This window comes from Hypomesus nipponensis, chromosome 12 (genome assembly GCF_054491055.1).
Source record: "Hypomesus nipponensis isolate SF chromosome 12, ASM5449105v1, whole genome shotgun sequence".
Classification (NCBI taxonomy): domain Eukaryota; kingdom Metazoa; phylum Chordata; class Actinopteri; order Osmeriformes; family Osmeridae; genus Hypomesus; species Hypomesus nipponensis.
Genome location: NC_140372.1, coordinates 14569140 through 14591786, shown reverse-complemented (window position 1 = coordinate 14591786; position 22647 = coordinate 14569140).

Genomic DNA, 22647 nt, shown 5'->3' with positions numbered 1-22647 from the left:
TAGCGTGAGCCACAGGTTAGAGGGTTTCTTTTTTGTTGTTGTTTTGTTTGTTCTGTATCTGTCTCCCCTGTGTCATTCCCCTCCATCAATAGCCTGGGTATTGATTGGGCCCTAGCCTAGATTACAGTACGGCCAGTTTTCCTCTTGAGTGTTGTTCTCACCTTCGACATGTTGTGCAGTTTAATGCAGTGAAGCGTGAACCCCCTTTTCTTAATGTGCCTAAGTGGTGCACGTGCAGTGGTGTGGCCAAAGAGTTTGTAGTGTGTGTCCTCTCATTCACACGGGAGTCAGGTGGCTGAGCGGTGAGGGAATCGGGCTAGTGATCTGAAGGTCGCCAGTTCGATTCCCGGCCACACCAAATGACGTTGTGTCCTTGTGCAAGGCACTTCACCCTACTTGCCTCGGTGGGGAATGTCCCTGTACTTACTGTAAGTCGCTCTGGATAAGAGTGTCTACTAAATGTAATGTAACATGTTGTATTGGACGCTGGCCCCTGTTAGTCTGGGTGTTAGTGGCTCTGGACGCTTGCCCAATGGCTTGGCCATTCCCCATGAAATTCATTTAATGTATTGTCTATGTACTTATCTCTGACAACCAAGCGACACCTTGTTTTAACGAGAACCAAGAATAAAATTGATATTTTATATTATTTTCCCAAAGAACCCGTGTTGGACCACTATTGGGACGGAGTTCCCCTTTCTCTTCCAGGGGAGCTCAAGGGGTGGCGTAGTCTGGTGGTAGGCCTAGTGGGGGCTACATAATATTGCCTGTTGTGAGACACACAAAAAACCCTTTACCTCACACACATTAGAGAAACTAGATCATAGCAGCATTCTAAACTACAGAACCATGTGGCCACACAGTGGCTACATTCTGCCTCCATACACGAGGCATACAGGGGTGAACCCCTGGGGTACAATAAGATTACTAACAGACACACCAGAGGGCTCTGATGACCCAATTATTGGGTTTAATTAACCTGGTTTAATTGATTTAATCATAAATGGTTGATTAAGTGATTACAGAAAGGGCTGTCTGCCAAACAAGATCGCTGCTGGTGGGATGGAGGGATGGGGGGGATTAAATTAAATTTGCAAGTGAAATTGCAAATAAAACAGTTGACAGGTGGAATATCTGCCTCTGTCTGCCTCAAAGGGAGTTACAGCATTCCTGTTCTAAGACACACACACACACACACACATACACACACACAGCTGTGACGGATTATAGTTGTTGGAGTGACGTTGTCTGTGTGGTCTACTATCTCTCTCTATGTATCTCTTCATTGTTCTCTCGTTCCTCTTCTCATTACTGGGGTTTTCTCATTATGGAGCGGAAATGTAAAATAAATGCATCAACTGGAGGAAGAAGAGTCAAAGCCGGATTAGTTACGCATGGTTGCAGTGGAAGCCTGTACTATCTGTCCCATTGGCCACTTTACTCATCCTTAAAGAACACACACATGTACTACAAATTCAAAAATACAAATGGAAAGCAATTCAGTATTCAGTATATTCTGGAATACAAATCATCATATTCTGTATGGTCATCAACTTAAAATTACTACACTTACTTTGTCATCATATCTCCAAAACGGCTTCTCTTGAGGTCATCCATTGTGACCAAAAATCTTCCCTGTGTCACCAAGGAGCATGTACAGTCGTGGCCATAAGTTTTGGCAATGACAAATTTTGTGTTTTGCCAAGTTTGCTGGTTCAGTATTTGAGGAAAATGTTTTCACATGTTTCTATAGAATACTGGAATCCCAATAAGGCACGTTTCATATTTTGTAAAGCTTTTTGGGGGCGAACATTTTCAATATATGCAAATAGTCCCCACTTATACAGCAGTCAATCTGCTCTTAAAATCCAATAATAACGATAAGGTGATTTCACCTGGCTAGAACTAGTTCACACTTTCCCCTGTGCTGATGATATGACTTACTGAAATTATGTTAGCAGTCATTTTATGCCAAGGCCTAGCAAACTTTGCAAACACAAAATGTATGTCGCTCCCAATACTTTAGGCCATGGCTGTACATAAATGTATCTAAGAGGAAGTGGAACCAAGTCCCTGTAAACAGATGGCCTCACATGGAACATCTCTGAAGCTTCTTTGCAAATTCTTTTGACATCACCAGGAAGTTCTGTCTGAACTTCCTGAAGTTGTCCATCTCCATGATATGCCGATTACTGGATTTGCTGCATGCTCCACTACCAGGAATTACAACTCTCACATCACTATATAGTCACTGCACAATAAAGTCACACACGGTCCTCTTTTACGGTCCATTTACTTCCACTCTCCAACCTGACATCGACAAAGAATCTCCATCACTTCCTCCCCCCACCTCTTTCTCTATTCTCTATCTATTTATCTATCTAGGACCAATAAAACCTCAGGAGATGACCAGTGAGGTGAAGAGAGGAGAGGAGCGGGCCATTACCTTCATTACACAACCAAGGCCCTTTGGTTCAGCTCCACAAGCTCGACACAATCCTTTGATTTGCTGCACAATCAATTATTTTGTATTCTTGTCATTTAATCTTCAAAATGAGTTTTTTCCCTCTTTTTATGTTAATGTATAGAAGGATAGCAGTTGGCAAGCTACCTTTTAACAATGTAGACTGGATGGTAACTACACACACTCACAAACACATTCTGCCTAGCACACACACACACACACACACACACAATGTGGCAATCACTGAGCAATACCGGTATAAGCCACATAAAATTTAGGTAGTCAAGGCAGTTCAAGGCAAGTTATTTTCAACTTTAACATAAGTTACAGTTTCAAAACAAACAAAATCAGGGACTTCCTCTCGGTGGCTAAGTCGTAGAAGTTCTCTAACTCTCCACTATGGTCAACAGCGGTCTGCAACAATAAGGCAGAACAAGGTTTAAAACTATTTCTTGGCTGACATCTGGGCCTCACCCTCTCTCTCGGTACTTGATACTCTTGTGCAAGTGAACTGGCTCATTTTTTACTTTGCTTCCTTACCAATGAGCTGATATGCCCCAGCCATGTGTTTGCTCTGCTGACTGGGACACGGTAACAAAGACACTGTCTGTGCATGCTATCCACGGTACTGATTTGGCTAAGGCCATAACACATACGAAGGCAACTCCTCTACCCGCTCCACACACATACAAACCCCTGACCTAAAACATGGCAGACAGGATCAATGACCAGATGAGAGGATGTTTATGAGATCACTGATTTACTTTGCTTTAAACTTCTTTAATCAATGAGCAGCTCTGTCTTAAACAGGCTTAAATCTTTTTTCACTCCATCCATTTGGGCAGAAGCAAACACATACATTGAGTCAGATCAATGCAGATAGATACTGCTCACTGTCAGACCCTAGGGATCAGTGACATCAACAAATCCAACAGAGCCCCATACAATTGGGTCTCCAGAATTCTGGAAATAGGCCCTTCTATGATTGAGCCCAATAACATGCAGATGGATAGGGCTTGCATGGCCAACACGGAACTGTATATTGTTTATCTTAAATAGCCCAGTGATATGTGATTTTAGAGAGCCTGTAATTCCTTGCATGAAGAGTTGTTCAATAAATCCCTTCTGTTAACCATACACACACACGTTCAGTGCTCAATGTCACCTAGCAATTATCCATGCTTATTTTCATTTGAGTGGCTGGAAAGAGAGCCATACCAGAATCCTTGCCTGTCCTTTCAGATTAAGCTTTACAACACTCCTAAAAATCAAGTGTCGGCACACGCAAATGCAAACAGACAAACTGAAATTGAAAACAAAAATGTACCCTCGGCCCTCATTCCACTGAGGTGAAACTGGGATGCCTCCGTGATGATTAGCCAATAAAGGCTGATGATATTAGTGGGCATAGGTTGTGTCGGGGTGAAGACCAGACATGATGCAGTATGACATGCGTGACGCGTTGTGGGGGATTCTGATAGGAAAGGCATTAGGGGTCTGATACACATTGCCGCTTATCAATATGTACCTTTATTGATTTTAATTACATTAAGGTGGAACTTTGAAGCAAAGGTGGTTGGTAAAAAGTTGATTGTAAAAAGGTGTGAGTTTCAGAGTTCAAGGATGTAAGGGCACAAACGCAGAAACACACACGTAAACACAGAAAGCGTTATTTAGTGTCTATTTGCCGGGAAGCCTTGGAAGATACAGTTTATCAAACACACTGAATGATAATAAACCTAGAAAATACATAGAATCTATGAAAGGCTGAAGAAGAAAGAGAGAAGGTGGAATACAGATGAAGGTGGACGGAAAAAGAGAAAAGCCATGAAGTGGCAGGAGATAGACATAAAGAGAGAGATAGAAAAGGATTAGGAGAAATAGAAAAAGAAGAGAGGAAAACCCCACAGCATGTGTCTATTGTGTCTGGATTAAAACATCATTAATCTGATCTAATCTAACACCCCCAACAGCTCTTCAATCTCCAGGTGTACAGCAGCCTCATGATCTTTGATCCCTGTTAGAAAAGACACCTGCTGGCATGTTAGCGGGTAGAGGTTCGCTCCTTTCACTTCCTCCCTTCTTTTTCCTGAAGAAGTAAGACGCCTTCAGATGAGAAGGTCTTGTTGCTGAATGTTTTTTACTGGAATCTTCCTGATCTGTTTTTCAGTAAAGCCTGCTGTTGGTGAACTTGTGAACTCTCTGACAGCCAATCACACTCCTAAAAGGCCAAAATAAATATCACAATGTACATTGCAACTGAAAGCTGGGCCTGTCTGCATGAATTTGACAAAATCTGAATGTTAATTTATATATGAGTGTATGGTACATGGAATGGTGATTTAAAGCTATGGTTACCGACTTAGCCTAGAATAATTCCTAAAGTGGCAACGTACCATAAAATCATACCCCATTGTTGTTCTAAGTAGAGCCCAGAACAAAAAAAGCCCTTTTCTCACATTATTTCCTTTCAGATATTTTCTTTTTTGTATGAGTCCCAAATGTTTCATGAATGTATTTATTCTTTTTTATATCTATTGTGTCCAGGAAACCAAGCAACAACCAAAATGGGTAACACTTTAGAATAATGGTCCGTTGTTAACAAGTAGCTATGCAGGAAGTAATAGGTAGTTCTACATTAACACTGAATTTAATACTATTAACTAATATGGAACCAAGATTAACTTAGCAGTAAGTAATAGCTAATTTACAAGAAAGGTAGTTCCTTGGCAGGTATTTGGTTATTACTAAATACATGTATCCTCTTGAGAACTACTTATGAACTATCACCAATCAAGAAAGAATAACCAATTAATTACTAATCACAAAAGTAACATGTCTAAAAAGTGAACAATTTGGTTGTTTCACTCTTAACATGGTCATAACTTTTCATAAGCTTGTGCCTCAAATGGGTTCTTTGTGGAAACCAGTTTATGAATATTATATCCCCCCAAATACGTTAACTACAGGTTGAGATTTTGACTACTTTTACCAAAGGATGGATGTATGTTCTCTGTTTATTTCAAACTTAAACAATGTATAATACAAATAATGATAATTTGTTTAACATTTTTAATAATTAGGAAGTGATGCTGACACTTTCATGATTGGATTAGTTTACTATTATGAGCTCGAGTGTCAGTTAAATGTCTCAGACTCCAGAGACCTACCTTTATGTTACAGTAACCGCCTTAGGAGGACTTCTCTTTAGGATATGAATATAAACATTGATGTTCTCTTGTCAAAAACAATTTGCATCCTGCATTTATGTTGCAATAAGCGCAAAACTAAATCTTTCAGATTATAATGTTTGTTAGAATATCACTAGTGCCTCACAGAAATGTATGCCTGTACCGTATGTGTCAAATATAAAATTGGACTTATTATAGGCCTATTACTTGTGAAAACCAGTATAACTCCTCACTAGTTACTCGAGCGTTACATTGTCATCCTGCAGAAACTAGTTGTGATGTGGACAATTATTTTAAAGTGACAAACATGTTAACTCCTCACTAATTACTCAAGTGTTACCTTGTAATCCTGCAGGACCTACTTGTGATGTGGACCATTATTTTAAAGTGACAAACATGTTAACTCCTCACTATTTACTCAAGTGTTACCTTGTAATCCTGCAGTAACTAGTCTACTTGTTATGTGGACCATTATTTTAAAGTGACAAACATGTTAACTATTCACTAATTACTTAAGAGTTACCTTGTCATCCCACAGTAACTGTAACCTGGACCATTATTTCAAAGTGAAAAACATGTTAACACCTCCCTAACATGTCACCTCACAAGATTTACAACATAAAACAAATGCAGTGATTGGATAATATTTTTTTTTAAATTATATGCACTGGAAGATTTCCATGAAATGGTAAAAGAAAATCCTACATAATGCAAAAATGCACACGGGCATGCAAGAATAAAGCATTTTTTTATATGTCTGAATTAAACATTCTTTGTTTGGCACAATGATGAAGCCTAGCATTTAAACAAAAAAATATGTATTTTGGAATTAAACATTCAACACATTCAACAAACTGTGATGACAAACTGAGTCCAACATAATGGCTAAATAATTAATAAGTAAGTAGCCTACATGCCTAACCCTAAAGGCCCTTGCACACTGAGTCCGAAATTTTTGTATGCGTAGTAATAATCAAATACCTACCAAGGAACTACCTTTATACTAAATTCGCTATTACTTACTGCTTAGTTAATCTTGGTTCCATATTAGTTTATAGTATTAAATTCAGTGTTAATGTAGAACTACCTATTACTTCCTGCATAGCTACTCATTAACAAAGGACCATTATTCTAAAGTGTTACCCAAAAATGTAATTCTAAAAAGTTAAACTGTCACCCAACTAGTAACAGATAAAGCATGTTTCTTAATCACCCACTGGTTACTCTAATCTCTATCTGTTCCACTATCCTCCCATATGTGCTGCTGTGAAGGAACGCACCAGGAATCTCATCAAAGTCTGATTTCACAGCTCCCCCAAATCTGAGTCGTGCCGGCCGGGGGAGGCTTTGAATTCTTCTGCCCTGGAGTATAAGTAGGCACTATCTAATTGTCTTTGAATCACTTTAAATTCACATTTACACACTCTGCACACGTTTAGCTTGTTGCAATGTACCTCTTTTCAGTTTGAAACTGTTTCAAAATGGCTAAAATATGCATCCGTTAACTAATAACATTTAGACTCCCTGTGAGTTGGAATTAGATACTCAAAAGAAGGTTGAATTGTGCGCTTTATAAAACATTTGTTTTGATTGATTCCACTCCTAGAAACACGCATTTCTTTTTTGAAAACATAGTGTCTCCACCAGTCCACCAGAACAAGGTTGAACCCTTAAAGTCCCCCCACAGCTTGTCTTTCTCAAAGGAGACCATATTATTCTAACCTCTGTATAATTCTAATCTTTCTTTCAGGGGAGAGGCCACAGGATTCTAAGCTCCTCACCTCTCTCACAGGAGAGAAATCCTCCTTTGTCATCTCTCTCCCAGGGGGGACACAACCTGCTTCCAACCTTCCTCTCAGGGAAAGATTCTCCGCTCCTAACCTCTGCCTCTCAGGTAGACCCTTCACACAATAAACTCCAATCTACACAGAAATAACCCTCAAATTAAATTCCCCAGGCTTAACTGATTACATAAACAGCCTTTTAGAATCAATATGCATACGCGTCACTTCAAAGGGAAAGGGAGAAGATGAAGTATTTTGATTTAACTGGAAGAAATCTCATAATATACTGCAACCACAATGATCATTGTAATGGAGCAATGAATTAAATCCAGAAATAAGTCTGATCCTTGCACTTACCTTGATTGACTTGGGCTGGCTACATTTTATTCCATGAAGGAAAACACTATGGCTTTTCTCTCCCATTCCAAAAAATACCTGGTTTTATTCCCTTGTGATTTTTAAGCTTTCTCTGTTCATAACTGAGTGAACTATGCGGGTCCATTGACAGAAGTAGTAGAGATGAAAGCCTGTGTTGATTTAACCAGTGATGTTCTACTGAGGATTCGGATCTGCTTTTTCTGCTTCCGCACACCTTCATAAATTGAAAACAATAATCATCTTACAGTACTGAGCCTCAGTGAAGACGCATTGATTCCGACTACGCATTTATTCCAACATGGAATAAACTGAATGAGAATGAGAAAGATGGGCGCATTACATTCTTGTCCAAGTGGAGACAGAGACAGACAGACAGGATGAGAGAAAGAAAAAGACGATGAGATGAAAGAAAAAAGACAATAATACTGTATGTAGAAAGAGACGCAGAGAGAGAGACAGAGACAGACAAGACAGACAGACAGACAGACAGGAGGGGGAAAAAGAGATAATAGCCACTGAGACAGCAGTTACTCTTGATTCAAGTTGAAACACTCCAGGAAGTCTGTAAACACCTATACTGTCATTATAACAATTGTTATGTGATCATAAACTACTATAATGTAGTAATAAAAAAATCTAATGTCATGAAAACAACTGTAATGTAAGTCCCTCAAGGGAAACCTGTTTTGCAAATGTGCTGTCACCCTCTTTGTCACTACCTCTATCCTGTCTGTTTCTATCTCAGTTACTATCTGTTCAGGCATGGGACAGACAAACTCAAAGTGAAGAGATTATACCTATCTTGCACATTTTAAAAACTACAGTCAAAACTCTGTGTTCCAAGTCCATTGATTTTCTAAAGACAATACAAGGTCAGAGATGCAACCACATTTCCACCCGAAGTATTTTCAACCCAGAAAAGAAAGAAACGAAATGCCGGGTTTCAAGCAAAATACCCACTCCTCTCGCCATGGACAGTTGCTCACTTCTTTATCGTCACTCATGTATGAAAATAAGAATAAATAAAGATATATACATAAAATAATAACTATCACTTTTCACTAATAAGTAATTGAGGAGTAGTGATTTCTAAAGTCAGAACCCAACCAGGGGTCTTACCAATGCTTCAGTAGCGGGGTTTGAGGCGTGGCTCCTGGGAGTCTGGGAGGCGTAGGGCAGTGGCTGTATGTGTCCAGTTGTCCTGGTTCTGTAGTAGTCTGGTACTCTGTCCCCAGTCTGCTTCATTTATGTAGAGGCTGCTGTTAAGCCTTTTTATAGAGACACACCCCCTCCCTCTCTCTATGGTGCAGCCCCCCTGCATCCCCCTCTTTCAAAACTCCCCCCTTTCATCAGAGAGAGAAAGGGAGGGTTGCAGGGGTGTGAGGAAGGAAGGGAGATGTGTGAGTGGAGCTGTAAAGAGAGAGAGAGGGACAGAGCAAAGAGAGATAGATGTGAGGGAGGGAGTAAGTGAGAGAGTGGGATGGGATATAGGAAACAAGTGTACAGTATTAAATGGAGCAGGAGCAACAGTGTGTAGAGGCGGATGGAGCAGGTAGAGCCTAATACATCCTACGTCAGACATCACACATCCTGCGCACTATCAGGCTAAAAATATACCGGAAGTTTCTAGTTTGTGGTTACGATCATCACCCCAATACCTTTTTCCATAGACCCCCCCCCCCCCCCCACTGTGCCTCCCTCCACCACCACCCCTCTCTTTCTCTCCAAGTTTATGTACCCATGTTTAGTTCTCCGTCTGTCCTTTACTCTGTCCATTCCTCCATGTCAAGCCATCAATTGATCCATTCTTTCATCCTTCCATCCCTCTTAAGGGTCTCACTCACCGCAGACATCTCCCGAATGGAGAGACCATGAAGGATGAAAACAGAAGTGGTACTATCTCTTCCTCCTTTCTCTCTTTCAGTCCGTTTCTAACAATTCTGTTTACTTTCAGAACATGACATTATGTGACATGACACAGCACTCTCCTCTTCATCTCCTTGTGTTATCTTTAAACCCTGGTCTGAATCAATGAGCCAATCCATAAATCGTTCATGCTTATCTGAGACCACTCTCAGTGCTTGAGACACACAAAAAAACTCTCATTATGTTCATCCGGTGCAGAGAAGATCTGAGAGGAGGAACACACAACAACAACTTGCTACCAGTGAGAGATTTACTTCTATCGTGTGTGTGTGTGTCTCAAAAGTATACTCAGACCCTCTCTCTTACACTTACACATTTATTAGGGTGTTTAGAGCAGTTTTCTTACAAACATCCCAAGTAAATTTCCTGCACTGCACTAAAGGGCCTTCTAATGGCTACCCTAGCCTCTCCTGGTTGGACCAGAGTTTCCATTAGGCCAATAAGGCTGATTTTCTATCCAGCTCATCAGAATCAGGCCTCAATAGAGGAGTCTAATTTAAACTGCTACAGCCTCTTTACAATCCCACTTCAGAATCAAAGAAAGGTTTGCTCAATACCTCCAATATCCCCTGTACACAGACACTCACACACTTATGCAAGGTCCCATTATTATTTTGGGTCTGAACCGAACACACGTCATCATGCATGTTGACAGGTGATTGTCCTTGCAATACATTTTGTGCACACCTGGCTAGTTTGGGAAAAAGATTTTTACATTTACATTTATCCAAAGCGACTTGCAAGAGAGAGCTTTACAAAGTGCATAGGTCACTGATAATAACAACAAGATTGCCCCAGAAACATTGCGAGTAGCCAAAACATGAAGCACATATTGTGAACAACCAAAATAAGTGCCAAAGGTAATAACCATAAGAGCATGTAATCAAGCAATTTACAATTAAACAACATGAACCGCTATAAGTGCAAGTGTACCTGTAGAAAAACAAAAATCAATAAAAACAATATATCACAGCTAGTACAAAAATGTAAATCAGTTACCACTAACCACAACAATTCTCTAAGCAAGAGTCACTGTGATCCTTGAGGAAACTAACATCGGGTCAAGCAAACCATTCCTAAGTACCGTTGTACTCCCGGAACAAGTGCATCTTGAGCCTTTTCTTGAAGGTGGAGAGACAGTCAGTGTCTCTGATGGAGGTGGGGAGTTGATTCCACCACTGGGGGTCCAGACAGGAGAAGAGCTTGTGTTGGGACCGGGAGGTCTTGAGCTGTGGGACCACCAGGCGGTTGTCTGAAAAAGACCATAGGTGGCGGGGTGGTTGTGTAAGACTGCAGGAGATTGTCAAATTTGTATCCAATTAAAACACTTTTTGGCTGTTGCCATTCTTGTTTGTCACATAGACAAACCACTCGTCCCTCTGACTTCTGAGTCTCAATGACTGTGAAAAGCATGAACAGAAAACTAAATTCTGAAGTCTGCACTGGAAGGTAAATGTTAATATGTAGAGGTTTTCAACAAGAGTGCAGACACACAAACAATAATGTTTCTGTGTCTGTGGAGAGCACCAATCATCTCTCTTCAGAGAATCTAAAATCCCATGTAGACATAAGCCATCTATCCTTCATTCAACTCAACTTCTGGAAGGCTGTGTGTCTTACAGCAATGCTTGTTGCATTCTGTCTCCTTGTGTCAACAAAGTCTTAAATTGGCTTCTTTAAAAAGAATAGGCTACTGCAGGCCTCCAGTGTTTACTCTAGGTCCGACAATTTAGAACCGTAAAGGTTCCGGGGCAGGGTCTGATAGGGTCTGCACTATTGTTTCCACCAGGGTTTGCTGTGCAAAATAATTAGTCAATGTTTTACTAACCTTTTTGTAATTCTACCTACTCTTGGTAGAATTGGTGCAACACAAAGTTTTATGTATCAGTGTATTATAATTATAGTGGCCTCTGTTGTTCACCGCTGCATGTTGTGCAGATGACTATGAAATCAATTTTGTTAAGCTAGTAATAGTTCAATCAAGACACTCGTGTATTAGATTTGACCATTTATTGATACCATGATATGGACATGTAGGTTTGACTTTGGCAGAGTAGATGATCTAAGGGAAGCACTCCCTTCTTTCTCGATTCAACACATACATGACATGATGGATAGAACATACAGACAGCAAGGGGGAGAAGGGGATGGTGGAGGGCTGCAGCAGCAGCACTGATCATACAACAACCGGGTTGAGTGTGTGCGTATCCGGGTGGCTCTTACAGTAATGCCGCCTTATCGGATGTGGCCCAATGGGTTTGCGTTGCTAACACGGGTGTAGTAATGGGTGGATGACGGACGCTGCCCGATTGCCATGCCTGAACTAGCTCAGCTTATTACAGTTTTTCTCGATTGCTAAGACACATTTCTTGAAACAGTCACCCATTTTCTCAAAACTGTAAAAACAAAACCTCATCTTCAAGCACTATTTACAAAACCTCTGAATCCTCTTGCAAAACAAAACTTTCACCTCAAAACTGTTTTACCTGTGCGTAAAATCAAAATTTCGCCTCAAAACAGATTACTTGTGCTCAAAATCAAACACTGCTTTCACAGAACATCATAAACAAAGTGGTCAAAATCATATACACTATCAAGCAGTCAGTAAACAATACACCAAAACATACAAAACACATTTTTAAAATACAATAAGTATGATTTTTTATTGCATTTGTTCAAACTTTAACAATGTTGTGTATGTATGAATTTATGTAAAACAATTATTTAAACTAATTTGAGTGTTTTTTCATGTTCATGAATTGGCCATGACTTTTGAAAATGTCATATGGTGCGACCGTGAAATATTCAAAAAATTAACATATTTTCTTAACATTTGTACATTTATTTGACAAGTTCTCAGTAATATGAAGTCTTTAGAAACTAAATATTTGGATTTCTTCTGAAATTCTATAGTTGTTGATATTTGTTTTTGTTCAATAACATCCCGGTCACCTACCTACATGTAGTTAACATACTGTAGGCTGTGAATCGAAAGGCCAGAGACGCGCTTGGTGTTTGTCCCTGGCTTGGGAACCACAATTCACCTTTGGTTAGATTCTCAGGGAGATAATTGACTCGTTAATATCTGACTCCAATTTTTGACAATGTGCACAAGTGCGTTACCTGTAACCTTGAGCGCTAAACAGTTAATGACATGAAACTCTGACGTAGGTAAAAATCGTCTGCTTGATCAGAGCACCGACCCTAAAGTATGCGTGTTCACTAAACAGTCGTTTATCTCTACTATAATATGGATTTTAACCATAGTAGACCTAGTAGGATATGTAATCGATCACTCAGAGGCTCCGGTAAATTCCTTCGGAGCGTGGAGATCCACTGTAAGTGACTCAGAGGCCTTAAGCTAAAACCTACTCCAAAAGTCTATGTTTATAATCAGTTAGCCGCATCAACCAGACTAGATCAAAGTTTTCACCGCCGTAGCTTGATAGATACGTTTTAAGGAGAACAAGTAACTTTAAAATGCACACATTAATAGTTTATTATCTAAATAGCAAGATAATCAATACAATGATAATGAAATATCATCAAGTACAAAACATACCTTCAGAGCAATGGTTATCGAAGGTATTCACAATGAGGACTAGGCGCCTAACGCATCGGAGCTGTATCGTAAACAGAACTCGAAGTGATTGGTAAAAACTTCTTCCTATATACACCCAAACCTGACTAAAAGGGGGACACCGGTCATGTGACGGAAAAGTTGTCTAATGCATACAAATTCAAATTGGATCATTAATCAAGACTGCAGTAGACCAAGTGGTGCCCTTGCAAGACAAGGGAATATGTTAAACATATGTTGGTCTGCTGCAGGCACAAACTCTGTAAACCCTGTACATGTACATGTTACAGTGTTAAAATTATTACTAGAATGTAACACACAAAATAAGAAACAAAAGCATATCAAACATGACATTTAAAGCTGTTTAGAACCTTATTTTCAAGAACACAACTTTTAATGATTTTTTCAGAGTCTTCCTCATTGTCATTTTAGCATTCATGCAAATCAACAACTGTCCCAGACGAGTGTCTGGGTGACCAGTGACAAAGGGGCTGCCAAAACAGCCCTACAATACGCATTTTTCCTGTGAATTGCACAACACTGAAAAAAATATTTAAACAATATAATTCCCTTCAGTATACTCTATCAGAGATTAATATTTTAGCCTCAGAAATGTCACATTGCATTTTGATTTTAATACAGTTATTGCCATTTCTGGTCGCACCACATGATGTGTGGTCGCACCAAATGATCAAAAATCTATATATTAGGAAGCAATAAGTTCTATGCAAAAATCTAACACAGATTTGTATTCAAATTTAACAGATTTTAGTGAAGCAAACATCATTTCATCATTTCATCCATGGCATTTTGTAAACATTTCATTTTCAAAACATCAAATTTTACTACTTATACAACTTATTATGATGAGACCATTGTGATTGATTATAGGCATTTCTTTAACCTTTCATTTTCATAACATCAAATTGCTCCTCTTACTACTCCTACTCATTCTGCTGGGACCATTGGGATTGGGAGTTTGTGGCCACTTGAATAAGTTCTTATTTTCTGACTGCTGCATGGCATTGACCCTGATCTCCTCTCCCACAACCGCAAGGACCTGGCCAATGTATGGAAGCTCATCATATGTTATTATTACAAACTTTCCACTTAAGTCCTGAAGACTATCTTGTTCCATTGGTGGCTCAGAATTTGTTGAAGCATCCTCAGTGTGGCATGTGGTGTCTGTCAGGTCAACTTTTACTGGCTGGTAGCATAAGCAGGTCTTCATTTCTGCATGCTTGCAGAAGCACGACACCTCCCTATGGCTTATCTGTGCAGCTTGTGAAGACAAAACCTGGAGGATCTTTAAGGTGCCCTTCACAGCCATCATCTTGCCTGGAATCAGCTCATCATACTTTTGTATTGCCTCTTTGCTTATCCAGTGATGATTAATGCTTGATCCTAACTTTTTGGCCAGCATTTCGTACAAATCCTGTGGAGTCTGCAGCTCGCATCCTCGTAGAATGTATTGATCGGCCTCCCTCTTTACGGCACCACCAATACCGTCCGGAGCACCCTTTCCATGGGATCGTTCAGAATAGTTCCATGAAACATACTCAAATCCAGACAGGAAAGGTACAGTACTAAGCATGGAAAAGTTTGCTTTGTTCCTGTACTGTGTAACCGGTCCATCACTTATAACATGCAAAGCTGTAATCTTTGGGTAGGTTGCCCGTAGTTCCTTGAGTATGGGCTCTAAGTAGGCTCACAACGCCCGCTCGTCATGACGGAGCCTGTCTGACAGTGTTGCAAAGGATTTTGTGCCATGGAAAGTGTAGAGGATAGCAGTGTGGATTGTGGCTTGCTTTCGACTGCTTACAAAATGATAAGCCTATATCTCTGTGCTCATCTTGCATGCACAGTTCTCTGAGAAATCAATGTGAAGAACCGCTTCAGAGTCAGTGAGATTTCATTTTATGTATCGAAACTACTCTGTTTGGTGGATCCAATTGAACTGATGTATGGCTAAAGCTTCTAGCTTTTTTTGGAACAGCTCTTTCAATTCCTGTATTGGCCCTGTATGTGTGCGCTTTACAACACTTGCAAAGGTTTTCTCTCCATTTGTTGAAGATACCCGCTCCCATTGTTCCCGGTCAAGAGACCGTAATACCGTCTGTTTCAGGAAATTCAACTTCGTCAAAGCAGCACTCAGGACAAACACGATCCATACATGCCTTATTTTTGGGGTCACATACTATGATTTCCACCAACTCTGAGATGCTGGTTGTCTTTAGCAGCCTTCTCTTGGCAAGTTTGTTCATCAACAGACGGATGTTTTCGTGTTCTGAACATGCACAGGTATCTCGGTCCTTGGACTTGGGCTCTGTGATGTAAAATGGCCGCCTTTGAACAAATTGTCTGTAAGACATGGACAGATGCTGTTCGACCTCAGTCTGATACTCTGTGTGGAGCTCAGTGAGGGGCTTTATTAGAACTCTTCTTTGTACCTTCAGTTTATTTTTGGTGATGGTGTCTTTTTTCCCAGCTAAAAGAGAACTGTTTTCATCTCTGGACAAAAACTTGATAACAGTCTGCTTTCTCTCTCCTGACAGTTTTTTGCCTTCCCTTTGCTTGAATTTTTCACTTGGGCCATGACTTTGTCTTGCCATCAATCTCTTCTCTCTCCTTCTACATTTATCCTTTAGTTTTCTAATTTCTGTTAGCTGTTTCCTCAGATACAAGACCTGCTTTTCTAGTGTTCCCTTCTTCTGCAGTCTTTTGCTAACTTTCTCAGCTGAAGTATTCTTCCTCTCAACTTTCTCTGGCGTGGATGCGACTGGTGGATTAAAATCCTTATTAAAGGGTTCTTGGTCTAAGATAGGTAGACCTGCATTTTCTGATGGCTCTGGAGCTACAGCTATATCAGGCTGAACTGGCGGGGTGTTGTCCATAGATGGCGGTGTGAGGTCTGGCGGTGTGAGGTCTGGCGGTGTGAGGTCTGGCGGTGTGAGGTCTAATACAGCATTCGCCATCTTTTTCCTATCCCTATATGAACTGGATGCAGCCCTTCACTTCTCTCTCTGCTTCTTTTTCTCTCTACCAGACAGCTCACTTGAGTTAACATACTGAATCTTTCCCTGCTCTTTTCTTCTCTGGTAGCTGAAACAGATATAATGTCATAAATCTACGGCGTAGTGTTTTCTTTTAGACAAATGACAGTAGATTCATATTTTAATGCAAAAATGCATGTCCTCCACACAAGAACAATATGTAGCTCATGGTGCTTTTCAATTTAGGTTCTGCATTTTACAGCAAACCTTTCTTTTCTCCTGGCAAGGTAATGTGCTCTTGCTGCAGGGTCGAAATTGACGCGTTCCCTGTGGCGAGCAGTCTTTACCTTACTTGGCAGCGGCATCTGATAAAATGGATTAAAATATATTATGAATAAAATGTTATGTTTATGTATTTTTCTCATGATATTGTACAAATACTAATCATTAACTGTTGTCTCTGAAATACATGATTTTTTTTTGAAAAGCCTTAATCTTGTTTATTGAATATTAAAATGAATTACTATTTGTATATAAACCATCAAAAAAATAGAAGAGCACAAAACCTGTCGATATTGGATATATATCAGTCTTGGAAGGCATAATTTAATGGTCACACCACATGATATTTGGTCGCACCACATGATTTTTTAAAATTCAGTCAAATTTTACAGGCACAGCATTGGCCACCTAAATAAAACTAGCTAGTTTCACGCAGAAGGCCACTACGATATTTTCTATCAAAACGTCAATTTGTAAATATAAATGAACATTTATTGTCTTTTTGAGGTCATACCACATGACATCCAAAAGTGGAAACTATATACCAGCCATTCAAAAAGTTACTTTCTTCAAAATATGAGAGAGGGTTACAAACCTGCTTGTTGCTTTCAAGGGTCCTTTGCAAACTGATGTATGATGCAACTTCCTGTCTTTCAGTGGAATTCAAAATAAAAGCTCCAAAATGGTCATTTCTTGACGGTCGCACCGCATGACATTTCATAAAATGGACATACTCAAAGTTTGTTTGTATATTATAACAGAAATATCAATAAAAGAGCACTGTAATTTCATATTAGACTACAAAACACTTGATGCCAAACACGGCAGAAAATACATTTTAATACATTATGAGCAAATTTCCAGGAGTTTCCAAAATAGCCCTCATACCCGACCGGTCGCACCACATGATATTTTGACACTTGTAGTGACATTTTTTTTTTAAAGGCCATATGATTTTTGAAAAATGAATGTGATTACATAAAGGGGAGAGACACTAAATATAAATAGTGTGTAGTCTATAAATCTAAACCATTTTTTACTGGAGAAAATGCAGTCGGAGAGTAAATTTAGGCGTCATGTCATTGACCCACGAACCTGCAACCAGTCAAAATCTATTGAGCAGTCAGTACTGTTACTCTAACCAATGAAATGCACAATGTTCAGTGCCATACAATTTGTTCATTGTACAGTAAACAGCCTACAATGCACTGTACTTTGTCTCGACCAATCAGGGGCCTCTTAATAATAATACAAAATAATAATGATGAAATCGTCTGTATTCGCGGTGTCATTACTCTGCTCTACAGTGGCATCCGGTGGTGGATGTGGAGGGAGGCCCCCCTCTCCTCTTTTAACAAAATGTAACAAAAACTATAGAGGGTAGACTGTACTTGCTTGCGTCGGTTGCAAATGTGTCAATATATGAAACAATATGCAACAAAGTTATTTTAACAACGTTGTCACCAACGGCAATAATTGTCAGATGGAATCGCGATTAGACAGTAGCTACCATCTGCTAACTGAAAATATGCCCCTAAACGCAACTTTTTGGTCTCAGTCGGTCTAGAGCCCTGCGTGGATAAGCTGAATTGTGCTACGAGCAAGCTAGCCTCGCTGCTGTTACCAGTACTATCCAAACTACACTGAGTCGATTGTTTGAATGCGCCGGAAATTAAAAACATTTATTTTGACATACATTTTAGGCTGTGGCATTGAAGACAGTGACAGTGACCACACAAGTTTTAGTTTAAATACATTATTTAATGTGACATTACTTACTGTACATGCAAGTCTTGAATTGTATAAATGTATAATTCTGCTACACCATGGCACAATACAATACTTGTTGTGAGTGCAACAGAAATGCACGTTGTATCCATGCGTTGTTGCTAACGTGTGCTGACGTTGTGACGTAGGCTAGCACAGTTCCCTTCATTGACACAAGGCACTTTTTGCATTTCAGCCTAAACCGTAAAACGGAACGTAAATAAAAATACAAGCAACTCAAGACGATGGTCTCGCTACCAAGACAAAACTTTTAACATTGCGATTAGCGGGCGGGGGCCTCAAAAAATGAAGAAAAAAAAAGTCCATAGCCCAGGGGCCTCAAGTGCTATTACAGTTTTTCTCAATTGCTAAGACAAAATTCTTGAATGTGTACTCTGTTTTCTCCAAACTCTAAAGACACATCTTCAAACTTACACTGTTTTGGCCAAACCCTTGATTTTTGCCCCAAAATCAAACACTGTAGTCAAAACCATATTATCTGTCGTATAAACCTAACTTTGCATTCAAAATACACACTAAGCCCTCAAATAAATTCAACCTTCTGAATACCCTTTAGACACTGCTGGGAGGAATTGAAAACACAATTATAAAAAGGTTTTCAAGAACCATTGACAATAAGGTGTCCCTGAATTTTAGATATGTTCCACCTCTTGAGTTTGACATGATGTAAATCATAAAACTCACAATTACTGCAATTGTCCTTCTTACAGGCTGTTTATTTTCTATTTACATTATACAACAATTGCATTTTGAGCTCTTGTTACTGTAGTGGTCACAGTATACAAATAGTAGTACTGTTGTAAATTTACTGCTGTAAATTGTAATTTTGGAAACAGGCTAAGAAAACAAGGAAATAAACAAATATTTTTTACCTGGGTAACAGAGTTTGAGTACGCAACATCACTGTTCATTGTGGGTCATCATCCTATCTCTGACCAGGGTCAGGCCAGAGATTTTCCTCAACATCACAGGTTTTCACTAGCCAAACAGCCGGGAAAATGCCCCTGAATGCCTGAGACATCCCTGACAAGACCCAAGAGCAATGTCCCCACAAGCTTCTTCCATGGCTTGGAGAAGGTTGTTCTGTCATAGGGATTTCTGTCATAGTGTGGCATGGATCTCATTTGAGATTGTTATTCTTCTTCCTCTGCCTCTTCCACTCCCTTGTCCACCTCCTCTCATTTTGACAATTCTGCCTTTTCCTCTGATATTTGCATCCATGATTTCAAAGTACAGATGAGCTTACCTTTGTATTCATTCCAAACCCCTGATTGCTTGTTGAGTATATTTGCTTGTTAGTGCTTACACATGGATAACTGGTTGTTAAGGGTGTTTGAATTGCGCTGGTTTGGGTTTACTTATTGAATGGCAGTGTTTTCTCAATTACATAATGGTGATAATTGTGTCTTATAGTGAGAGGTGTGTTTAGACTTTTGCAAAGAAGTGTGAATGAACCTGAGAAATGTGTCAAAAAGGGTAAATTGTGTTGGGGTACATGGTATTTCTGCTGGGATTTGGCAAAATGGTTTTGTGGGGATGGCTTACGTTTACCATTTTTGTGTGTTAGCAATCGAGAAAAACTGTAAGACGCCCCTGGTATTTAGATGTGATGATTACTGAAATACAGCCAAATTAAATTTACAGAATTTGTATAGCCCTTTTAACAAGCAACGTCACAGAGGGCTTTACATATGCCCATGGAATTGCACCTCAGCCAACCTCAAGCTTCAAGGTAGACAAGGAAAACCCCCCAGAAAAACTCACTTGAGGAGAAAACATTTACAAAAACCTTGGGATGAGCAATTCAGTGAGGGATCCTCTCCTCCAGATACGGTTGGCGAAAGAGAGGTGCAGAACATAGTCATACATCAGGAAAGTGTCAATTGGTGTTGAAACACCAAAATCCAGTGTTTCAAAATCCAAAATCCATTTTCTTTATTGCTACAGTAAATACATTTACTGTGTAAACATACGTAAACAAATTCTTCTTTACATGTAACCACATGCCCTGGATGCTGTGTTCTCCATTTTTTTGTGTTGTGTCTAATGACTGCTCCATAGTGTTTATATATTGATTGTTTGTGTTTATGATCTGAAAGCATAGTATGATTTTGTGCACAGGTTACATGGTTTAGGAGCGAGTGTTTGATTTTGCCAGAAGAGTCAGAGGTTTTGGAAATTACTTTTGAAAATTTGGTTTTGTTTACAGTTTCGAGAAAATGGTTGACTGTTTCAAGAAATGTGTTTAAGTAATAGTGAAAAACTGTAACTGTTCTGCAAAAGGGTGGGAAAAATGTGTCAATCCAATGAGAAAGTGTTAACACATTTGCAAGAGGTGTAATCTGCTCTGCTGAGACAGTGATTATGAAAACCGAGTGGATCCCAGTTTCTTTAAACAGGTCAAAGCAATCGAGAAAACTGTAAACCATTTCACAGGCTAAAACACAATTTGCCGATCTCACTTAGACTTTTCAGCAAAACTCAAAACATATTCTGCACTCTAATGCACATGTCATCCATACTGGTAAACACAAGTGGCAACAATCAAATACAAATAGAGAAAACGTGTCATTGACAAAACACAACCACTCCAAATTGATTTAACTTGTTTCACCAATATAAGCCAGTTCAGAGAGCAAACAGGTTGTTGAAGGTGGTAAAATATTGCTTGTGATGTTGATTAAGTGCTCTGGCCTGACCCAGCCCAAAGACAAGAAGAAGCACAATTATCACATGTTTAATCTTTAGACTAGTGTCCCTTTTAGTATTGTGTACTGTAGTACAGTGCATTGTAGGCTGTATACTGTACAATTAACAAATTGTATGGCCCTGAATATTGTGCTTTCCATTTGTTACAGTAACTGACTGCTCAATAGATTTTGACTGGTTGCAGGTTCATATCAACAAAGAACAAGAGTGAATTGTGAGTAGTGAGATGCAGGGTACAGTATAGGATGACAAGGAGGAGAAAGAACAAAAACATTTGCAAAGAGCAAAGCAGAGTAGTAATTTTTGATCAATTCTTAGCTAAATAGTTTTTGTTCATCAAAAGACTATTACGGACAAATGATTTTTTTTATTACTGTAAAAACTTCTCCCTGAGCACTATATGTGTTCAACAATGTGTTTTCACTGACTGCTTGATAGTGTATATGATTTTGATCACTTTGTTTATGATTTGATGAGCAGTTTATCACTTTGTTTATGATTTGATGTGCTTGAAGATGAGGTTTTGTGTTTACAGTTTTGAGAAAATGGGTGACTGTATCAAGAAATGTGTTTTAGCAATGGTGTAAACCTGTAATGTGCTTCTTCTTGTATTTGGGCTGGGTCAGGCCAAAGCACTTTGTCGACATCACAAGCAATATTTTCCCATCCTCAACAACCTGTTTGCTCTCCAAACTGGCTTATATTGGTTGTGTCACATCATTTGAAACAAGTTAAATCAATTTTGAGTGGTTGTGTTTAATCAATGACATGTTTTTTCTATTTGTATGATTGTTGCCACTTTAGAAGTTAGCTTTAAACGTTAGCTTTAAACATTAGCTACTGAAACGACTGAGACAAACGTGTGTGACTAGCGTGTGTGTGTGTATATTTGTTTGTGTGAGAGGGTGTAAAGTGGATTCTTAGTTCCTGACTGACTCAATATGTACTAAGTGTGACAATTATGTAACAGAGGTGGCCACACTCCGTCACAACAAACATGCCACCTCGGACTTGCCAAGCGCGACCACTACCAGCTACGCCAACGAAAAGCTAGCTCTTTGTTGACGCCAGTGGCCAGTTATATACTTGAGGAGTGAATTTGACATATTCACATAGCTAACCAAGTGATCCGAGTCACGGCACCAATGTGACAAGTATGTAACAGTCGTGGCCTATGGGGGGTGACAAGTGCCCTCACACACACAAACAGCATGCACTGTATACTAGCTTTGCCCACACGGTGCGTGTCGTCTCAGCCTTTTTATCATTGGTTCCCAATGGGAGTGATTGGCGCCCACGTGGCGACGTAGTACGTGAGGGAACTTTGATAGCGGTGACGTGTACGGCGACGTTACCTTTGTAAACATTGCATTAGTGCGTGTGAAGTGTAGCCCGTCTGCAATGATGGACGCCGCTACGCCAATCGTCTGCAACGATGGACGCCACTACGCCAAGCGTCTGGCAACGATGGACGCCACTACGCCAAGCGTCTGGCAACAATGGACACCGCTACGCCAAGCGTCTGCAATGATGGACGCCGCTACACCAAGAG